The sequence below is a fragment of the Triticum aestivum genome, chromosome 3A, assembly GCF_018294505.1.
Source record: "Triticum aestivum cultivar Chinese Spring chromosome 3A, IWGSC CS RefSeq v2.1, whole genome shotgun sequence".
Classification (NCBI taxonomy): Eukaryota; Viridiplantae; Streptophyta; class Magnoliopsida; order Poales; family Poaceae; genus Triticum; species Triticum aestivum.
This window is the reverse complement of record NC_057800.1, coordinates 560,101,503-560,111,197: the sequence shown is the minus strand read 5'-3', so window position 1 is coordinate 560,111,197 and position 9,695 is coordinate 560,101,503.

The following is a 9,695-nucleotide window of genomic DNA, read 5'->3' as shown; positions in this document are numbered from 1 at the left end:
AAGTAATGTGACTAATGAGTTAGTTGCAGGATGATACATTACAGAACGAGTAAAGAGAATTGTGGTAACGAGATTCAACTAGGTATGATGATACCGACGATCGAATCTCGGGCAAGTAACATACCGATGACAAAGGGAATGACGTATGTTGTTATGCGGTTTGACCGATAAAGATCTTCGTAGAATATGTAGGAGCCAATATGAGCATCCAGGTTCTTCTATTGGTTATTGACCGGAGATGTGTCTCGGTCATGTCTACATAGTTCTCGAACCCGTAGGGTCTGCGCGCTTAACGTTCGATGATGATTTATATTATGAGTTATGTGATTTGATGTACCGAAGGTTGTTCGGAGTCCCGGATGAGATCACGGTCATGACGAGGAGTCTCGAAATGGTCGAGACATAAATATCGATATATTGGAAGGCCGATTTGTTATTTGATCTATGGTAACGATTTGTTTAGGCGAAGCCCTGCTGCGGTAATGATTTGTTTAGGCGAAGCCCTGCTGCGGTAACTTCGTCAACATCGTCACCACGCCGTCGTGCTGACGAAACTCTTCCCCGAGCTCTACTGGATAGTGAGTTCATGGGACGTCACCGAGCTGAACGTGTGCTGAACGCGGAGGTGCCGTACGTTCAGTACTGAGGATTGGTCGATCGTGAAGACGTACGACTACATCAACCATGTTCTCATAACGCTTCCGCTTAACGGTCTATGAGGGTGCGTGGACAACACTCTCCCCTCTCATTGCGATGCATCACCATGATCCTATGTGTACGTAGGAGAATTTTTGAAATTACTACGTTCCCCAACAATGGCATCTGAGCTAGGTTTTATGTGTAGATGTTATATGCACGAGTAGAACACAAGTGAGTTGTGGGTGATACAAGTCATACTGCTTACCAGCATGTCATACTTTGATTCGGCGCATTGTTGGATGAAGCGGCCCGGACTGACATTACGCGTACGCTTACGCGAGACTGGTTCTACCGACGTGCTTTGTACACAGGTGGCTGGCGGGTGTCAGTTTCTCCAACTTTAGTTGAACCGAGTGTGGCTACGCTCGGTCCTTGAGAAGGTTAAAACAACACTAACTTGACGAACTATCATTGTGGTTTTGATGCGTAGGTAAGAACGGTTTCTTGCTCAGCCCGTAGCAGCCACGTAAAACTTGCAACAACAAAGTAGAGGACGTCTAACTTGTTTTGCAGGGCATGTTGTTATGTGATATGGTCAAGACATGATGCTATATTTTATTGTATGAGATGATCATGTTTTTGTAACCGAGTTATCGGCAACTGGCAGGAGCCATATGGTTGTCGCTTTATTGTATGCAATGCAATCGCCCTGTAATTGCTTTACTTTATCACTAAGCAGTAGCGACAGTCGTAGAAGCAATAGTTGGCGAGACGACAACGATTCTACAATGGAGATCAAGGTGTCGCACCGGTGATGATGGTGATCAGGATGGTGCTTCGGAGATGGAGATCACAAGCACAAGATGATGATGGCCATATCATATCACTTATATTGATTCCATGTGATGTTTATCTTTTATGCATCTTATTTTGCTTTGATTGACGGTAGCATTATAGGATGATCTCTCACTAAATTTCAAGATAAAAGTGTTCTCCCTGAGTATGCACCGTTGCCAAAGTTCATCGTTCCCAGACACCACGTGATGATCGGGTGTGATAAGCTCTACGTCCATCTACAACGGGTGCAAGCCAGTTTTGCACACGCAGAATACTCAGGTTAAACTTGATGAGCCTAGCATATGCAGATATGGCCTCGAAACACTAGAGACCGAAAGGTCGTGCGTGAATCATATAGTAGATATGATCAACATAATGATGTTCACCATTGAAAACTACTCCACTTCACATGATGATCGGTTATGGTTTAGTTGATATGGATCACGTGATCACTTAGATGATTAGAGGGATGTCTATCTAAGTGGGAGTTCTTAAGTAATATGATTAATTGAACTTTAATTTATCATGAACTTAGTCCTGATAGTATTTGCATATCTATGTTGTAGATCAATAGCTCGCATTATTTCTTCCCTATGTTTTATATGTGTTCCTAGAGAAAACTAAGTTGAAAGATGATAGTAGCAATGATGCGGACTGGGTCCGTGATATGAGGTTTATCCTCATTGCTGCACAGAAGAATTATGTCCTTGATGCACCGCTAGGTGATAGACCTATTGCAGAGCAGATGCAGACGTTATGAACGTTTGGCTAGCTCAATATGATTACTACTTGATAGTTTAGTGCACCATGCTTAACAGCTTAGAATCGGGACTTCAAAGACGTTTTGAACGTCATGGACCATATGAGATGTTCCAGGAGTTGAAGTTAATATTTCAAGCAAATACCCAAGTTGAGAGATATGAAGTCTCCAACAAGTTCTATAGCTAAAAGATGGAGGAGAATAGCTCAAGCAGTGAGCATGTGCTCAGATTGTCTGGGTGCTACAGTCGCTTAAATCAAGTGGGAGTTAATCTTCCAGATAAAATAGTGATTGACAGAATTCTCTAGTCACCATCACCAAGTTAGTAGAACTTCATGATGAACTATAGTATGCAAGGGATGATGTAAATGATTCCCGAGCTTTTCATGATGATGAAATCGATGAAGGTAGAAATCAAGAAAGAGCATCAAGTGTTGATGATTAACAAGACCACTAGTTTCAAGAAAAGGGCAAAGGGGAAGAAAGGGAACTTAAAGAAGAACAACAAGCAAGTTGCTGCTTGCTACCTCTTCAGCACTGCGTTTGTTTTCCCTTGAAGAGGAAAGGGTGATGCAGCAAAGTAGCGTAAGTATTTCCCTCAGTTTTTGAGAACCAAGGTATCAATCCAGTAGGAGGCTACGCGCGAGTCCCTCGTACCTACACAAAACAAATAAATCCTCGCAACTAACGCGATAAGGGGTTGTCAATCCCTACACGGCCACTTACGAGAGTGAGATCTAATAGATATGATAAGATAATGTTTTTGGTATTTTTATGATAAAGATGCAAAGTAAAATAAAAGGGCAATGAAAATAACTAATTGTTGAAAGATTAATATGATGAAGATAGACCCGGGGGCCATAGGTTTCACTAGTGGCTTCTCTCAAGAGCATAGGTATTTTACGGTGGGTGAACGAATTACTGTTGAGCAATTGACAGAATTGAGCATACTTATGAGAATATCTAGGTATGATCATGTATATAGGCATCACGTCCGAGACAAGTAGACCGACTTCTGCCTGCATCTCCTACTATTACTCCACTCATCGACCGCTATCCAACATGCATCTAGAGTATGAAGTTCATGAAAACAGAGTAACACATTAATCAAGATGATATGATGTAGAGGGATAAATTCATGCAATATGATAAAAACCCCATCTTGTTATCCTCGATGGCAACAATACAATACATGCCTTGCTGCCCCTACTGTCACTAGGAAAGGACACCGCAAGATTGAACCCAAAGCTAAGCACTTCTCCCATTGCAAGAAAGATCAATCTAGTAGGCCAAACCAAACTGATAATTCGAACAGACTTGCAAAAATATCCAATCATACATAAAATAATTCAGAGAAGATTCAAATATTGTTCATAGATAATCTTGATCATAGACCCACAATTCATCGAACTCAACAAACACACCGCAAAAAGAAGATTACATCGAATAGATCTCCACAAGAGAGGGGGAGAACTTTGTATTGAGATCCAAAAAGAGAGAAGAAGCCATCTAGCTAATAACTATGGACCTGAAGGTCTGAGGTAAACTACTCACACTTCATCAGAGAGGCTATGGTGTTGATGTAGAAGCCCTCCATGATGGAGGCCCCCTCCGGCGGAGCTCCGGAATAGGCCCCAAGATGGGATCTCGTGGATACAGAAAGTTGCGGCGGTGGAATTAGGGTTTTGGCTCCGTATCTGATCGTTTGGGGGTACGTAGGTATATATAGGAGGAAGGAGTACGTCGGTGGAGCAATAGGGGCCCACGAGGGTGGAGGGCGCACCTGGGGGGGGGGGGGAGTAGGCGCGCCCCCTACCTCGTGGCCACCTCCTTTATTTCTTGACGTAGGGTCCAAGTCTCCCGGATCATGTTCGGTGAGAAAATCATGTTCCCAAAGGTTTCATTCCGTTTGGACTCCGTTTCATATCCCTTTTCTTCGAAACCCTAAAATAGGCAAAAAAAATAGCAATTCTGGGCTGGGCCTCCGGTTAATAGGTTAGTCCCAAAAATAATATAAAAGTGGATAATAAAGCCCAATAATGTCCAAAACAGTAGATACTATAGCATGGAGAAATCAAAAATTATAGATACGTTGGAGACATATCAAGCATCCCCAAGCTTAATTCCTGCTCGTCCTCGAGTAGTGTCGTGGAATTGTCACGGCAGATGTCCTCTTGCAAGGACTTAATCATGGAGCCATCGCAGCTAGGAAGCTTGAAGGGGTTAATCGGGACAAAGGACACGCGAGGTTTATACTAGTTCAGCCCCTTACGGTGAAGGAAGGCCTATGTCTAGTTGGGTTGGAATTACTTGAGGTTTCGATGACCAGGGAGCGAGATACGCTATGCCCGGTTCTCGATTTGTTGTTTCTTACCCTAAGCCGCCAGCGGGTCGTCCCCTTATATACACGGGTCGACGCCCTACGGCTTACAGAATCCCGGCCGGCTCATAAACAGTGTCCGGCTCGGTGACTAGTTACTTCTACCTTACAATACAAGTCACTCCCTCATGGCGGTTTATCACCATGGGCCATAAATCGCCTGTGGGCCTTTAGACCCTTTACTGAACCGCCATCTTCACGTCTTGGTCTTGGGCTTCAGATGGGCTTCTCTTTGCGTAACCCGGCCCCTCCTGGGCGGCTTACATAAATAGTTATATCCCCAACATTAGGCCCCAGATTGATTTGAACCGGTTCATGTCAATCTTTAAAAACCTTATGAACTGGCCTTCAGTCTTCTGTTTTGTGCGGAAACTTTAACCCGCCGTGACGTCATCATCTGGATCCGGGTTAAATCTCCGTGACGTCATCTTCAATAGAACTCATATTTTATTCCATCATATCCTCCAACGGATCTTTGCCTTTACTGACCATCCCAAAAATTGAGGCGTCGGGGTTGTTGTAAAATGATATTCCGTCTCCTCATTTCTCGCGCCGTCTTGGTCGGCCCCTCCTTATAAATGGATGCAACCTAGGTCTTTTTCATTTCCTTCAGTTGTCTTCCTCCTCGCACCTCCTTCTTTGCTGCTCAAGCTCCGCCGCCGTCGACCCCCTCGTCTTCACCGACTCAGGCCGCTGCATCACCCTGAACTTGACCAGAAAACGACGGCGACCCTCCGCAGTTCTTCCCCATCTGTGAGTTCCTCTTTTCCCCCTTCTCAGATCTGCATTGAAACCGTCTTGAGTTCATCGTCGTTCATCGCCGCCCGACGCAAACTTCCATTAGCTCTCACCTCCAATGCCTTGTTTAGATTATAAAAACAACTTAGAACTGCTGCGGAAAATGTTTGTGCTTATCCTGTATGAGAACAGATCTCATTTCCCTTGTTTTGGAAGCCTTCCGCGAGTATATGAACTTCTTTGTACTTGTTTTAGATCTAGAAATATTTTCCTTGCCAGAGCATCGTTTGATCCAAAATAATGATGGCAACTTGTGAAACCTGTTTGTTCCACCCTTAGCCAAAAAACTGCGTCTGTTGACTCTTTTCAGCCACAGTAGTCCGCGTAGCCGGTTTAAGATAATGCCGGCTGTCAGCACCGCTTGCCTCTGGCGACTTAAGAAAACCTTAATCATCTTTAATACCTGCAACTGTTAAACATTATCACATAGTTACCTGCATGTCATTAGCCCCCTTCTTAAGCCGCCATCTTAAATAACCCAATAATGTTTATTCTCCGGGTTATAATGAATCGGAAAAATTTCCTTTATCTTGTTGTAGGCTTCAATTGACCCAATGGCACCCAAAGCTGTTAAACCTCCGGTTACCTACAACTGGGTCCCATCCATGGTTACAGAGAACAAACTGTCAGAGTTTGTAAAGTCTGGCCATCTGCCCAAGAAGGATGTCATGTCTTATCATGCTCCTGAACCGTCTGAAGAGAAACCTCAACCCAAGGAAGGGGAGGTGATCATTTTTACCGATCACATGAGCCGGGGATTTGCTCCTCCCGGTTCAAAATTCTTTAGAGACGTTCTGCATTTATTTGACTTAAGACCTCAAGACATCGGGCCCAATTCCGTGTCAAATATCTGCAACTTCCAAGTTTTCTATGAGGTCTACCTTGGAGAAGAACCCATCCTACTTTTGTTCAGGGAGTTGTTCTATTTGAACCGACAGAATGAGCGCGCCAACGGACCTAGTCTAGAACTTGGTGGCATCTCGATTCAACAATGGAGAGACTGCCTTTTCCCTTATTCTGAACTGCCGAGTCATCCAAAGGATTGGAACCAAACGTGGTTCTACTGCCAGGACACTTCTCCGGCTGGTGAAAACCCGCTGCCCGGCTTCCGCGCCTTGCGCCTTGAATCCAACCACCTGCTGCCGGACAAGTTGACTGCTATTGAGCGTCTGTCACTCACCCCCACTATTAAGAAAATCAAAGCTCTTTTGGGGAATGGTTTAGATGGCATCGACCTGGTCCGAGTCTGGGTTGCTTGGCGAGTGATTCCGTTAAGCCGCCGCCGCAGCTTAATGTGTACTTACTCAGGCGAAAAGGATGACCCACTGCGTCATAGTCCTGACGACTTACCAGATGATGCGGTGGAAGCTACAACCCAGTCTTTGCTGAAAGAGGGCACGGTGACTAGTAATGCCTTTGGCTTACTTCCTTTCTGCAAGAAGAACCCGGCCCCTCCAGTGAGTTATCATCCTCCACAATTATCTTTATTATGTTATACCTTACCTTTACTCATAACCCTTTATCCTTATTCATAGGCAAATAGCGACTTCTGGAAGGTCAAGTATGACCATGAGGCTGCCAAACAAGCCAGAGCAGCGAAAAGAGCCGAAAGAAGAACCGCTAAGACTGGAACTTCAAGAAAGAGGAAACCCAGCGCCTCAGATATGATGAAACTGGATGATACTAAGGATGATGGAGAAGAGGTAACTCCTAATTCCTCTGACTCTTTTATCATCATGTTATTGACATTAATTCCTTTCAGGGGGATACAGGCAACAACCAAGCTGTTGAAGAGGTAACTATAATCTCCTCCGACTCAGAGCCTTTACCGAGGTTGAAAATCCGAAGAGTGACCCGGAAAGTAAGATTTTCACATCCTTTAGCTTACCAAGACCCTCAATTTCTTTTGAAGCGACAGATTTATGAGAGCCGAAGGCAGACCCGGACCAGCCAAGACGCGGAACTCTCCTCCGGCTTACCTGATGTGACCAGGAAATGCTAGGCTAAGGTTATCTCTGATTTACGCCTTTTTTCCTTTGGCGGGTTTCATTCGTCAGCCTCTCAATTCTTCTGACTCCAACTATCAAGATATTTCACCTTCCTCCGGTGAGTCTATGCAGTCCAACATGCCAGCCTTCAAAACTGCTCCCGGGTAATATGAACTTGTTGTACCTTATGCCTTATTTTACTCATATTTTTTGCATTTAACCTGTCTACCTTTTCCATAGTGTGCAAGTAAAACCCAGCAAAAGGGAAAAAAATAATAAGCCGCCCCAAGAGCCGGTTGTGACTGAACCAGAGCTGGGCACAGCTGCTCCTGACGCCTCTGCTCATGAGTCGCCGCCTTAACCATCTCATGATGTTCCTATATCTTCCTCTGACCCACCTACTGAGCAAACCCTCAATGATTCTGGTAACCCGGAGGCTCCTAGCCCCGCCAAGGCAAATGATCCAGAAGTTGAGATTCTCAAGACTCAGTTTGTTGAGCCGGCACAGCCAACTGTACTTGCCAAGTGTTCTAAAGAGGAATTGGTAGAACGCCGAAAGGCCAAGATGGACGTCACTAACTATACTCATTTGAGTATTGGAGAGATCGTCTCTGGCTATATCAATCAAGTACATAGCAGCTGTGACCTGGAAATTGACATGGTGAAGCAGATACAGCAAAAATCTGAGGTATGACTTATGCTAGCTTTCTTTAACCATACTTACTGTAACAACCCCAAGTCTATTGCTTATAAGTAAATATGCTGTATACTTTAGAAAATTGCCTAGCACTACTTATCCGGCTTAGGAAAAAGACATTTAACCCTGGTTGTAGCACTTGCGATACACATTAGCCCCCAAGTGCCAAACATCTTTGCTTGCAAAGTGCTTGGGACTTAATTTCCATGAGCCAGAGTAGTAATTGAAAGTTCTTCAGTATACATTAGCCCCCAAGTGTCAAGTACCTTTGCTTGCAAAGTGCTTGGGACTTAATATTATTTACCGTAATCTTGACTACTATCCGGTGCAATGCAGGCCATCATAAGTCAATTTGAATCGGAGATTGTTGACCTGAAGAACCGCGTGGCAGCCCAGGAGATTGAAACTCAAAAGGCTAACTCCAAATTTGAATTCAGCGTCTCTGAACAAGAGAAGCTGAAGAAAATTTTTGAATCGGAGAAGAAAATTTGGGCTGATGAAAAGGCCGCACTGGTGACCCGGGCCGAGACAGCAGAGGCATCGCTTGCGGAAGCAACGGCCGAACTGTCCGACTTAAAGCGCCAGATATCTCGAATGGTCTCATCAATCTTTGGTGAGTGACTTACTCAAACCTTAAATGACCATTCTAGTTGTTTCCTCTGACTCACCTTATGCTTAATAACGCAGGCCCCAGGAGCACAAATCTCAAGCAGAACATGGTGATCAAGCTGAAGGCGGTTTATACTCTGGTGGAACAGCTCTACACCGGGTCACAACGTGCTCTGGCCGTTGTGGCTTTATCAAATGATGTTCCCTATCTCCTGCAAGATGTGCTGAAGCGGCTTGCTGTGCTACCTCAGCGAATCCAAGAGTTAAGACGAGCATCTGCAAGAGCCGGAGCTATAGCCGCATTGAGCCGGGCCAAGGCGTGGCTTCCAGAACTAGACCCCGCTGATATTGCTCTTGGGTATCCAAGTTTAAAGGAAGATGGCACCGTATTTAATGATAAGGATTTCACCGCCTGTGTGAAGGATATACGCCTGGTGGCTACTCTTATTGGGAATGACACTGACCTCACCAAGTGTCAGCCGGGTTATGACAAGGAGAATCGGAGAATCCCCATGCCGCATTATGACGATGTCAGCTTGATCCCTCCAACCCGTAAGCACACCTTTTCTCCTGAAGTCGACCCAACCAGTTTAATAGATGATGAAGCTAAGTTTGAGGCCTTGAGTGGCATTGAATGGGCCTCATCATCGTTCCAGGACAAAGCAGGCGGCGGAGAGATGGAGAAGGATAACCCGGAGGCTTCAAATCAACCCCAAGAGTAGATTGTCAAGCGCCACCTGCTTATGTCGTTATAGAAAAATAATGCCGCACCATTCAGACTCGGCGAGTCTTGTAATAAAGTAAAAAATACCTTGAGTTTTGCTATGCCTTTGTGCACGCTTTGTTGGAAATATTCCCTAGAGGCAATAATAAAATGATTATTATATTTCCTTGTTCATGATAATTGTCTATTATTCATGCTATAATTGTATTATCCGGAAATTGTAATACATGTGTGAATACATAGACCACAATGTGTCCCTAGTG